The sequence below is a fragment of the Syngnathus typhle genome, linkage group LG13, assembly GCF_033458585.1.
Source record: "Syngnathus typhle isolate RoL2023-S1 ecotype Sweden linkage group LG13, RoL_Styp_1.0, whole genome shotgun sequence".
NCBI lineage: Eukaryota > Metazoa > Chordata > Actinopteri > Syngnathiformes > Syngnathidae > Syngnathus > Syngnathus typhle.
The window spans coordinates 3,902,276-3,902,741 of record NC_083750.1 but is presented as its reverse complement, the minus strand read 5'-3'; positions in this window follow the sequence as shown (position 1 = coordinate 3,902,741).

The following is a 466-nucleotide window of genomic DNA, read 5'->3' as shown; positions in this document are numbered from 1 at the left end:
CACAGTCTTATCTGTAAAGCATGATGGAGATTAGTCTGGAGGAATTCTGAATTTTTGTTGAAAAACAATGGAATTAATCTTGTCGTTCTAATACTTTTGGAATGGAATGTATATTACCTATGTTAAATATTAAATGAATATTAGAATAAAATGCATTTTACTTATTTTGTCCTTTTTAGCAAATTTGTATTCCAAAATTAATTGAAAATAATCATGTTACATTACTATTTAGGGACTTGGATTAGGTAATGTCATTTTTAACAGTTAACTGGTAACTAAATCATAATACATTAGGTGCAAGTAACCACACCCAACCCTGCCACCCAAGAATAAAAGTTTCCTTTCAGAAAACCTCCACACAGAAAGATGTGGACACTATTTCCGAAAGCTTCCGCATTGAAAACGTCAGAATCTGTCTTGCTGCAACTCCCCTTAGAATACAACAAAAAGTAATTGTATGTGTTTG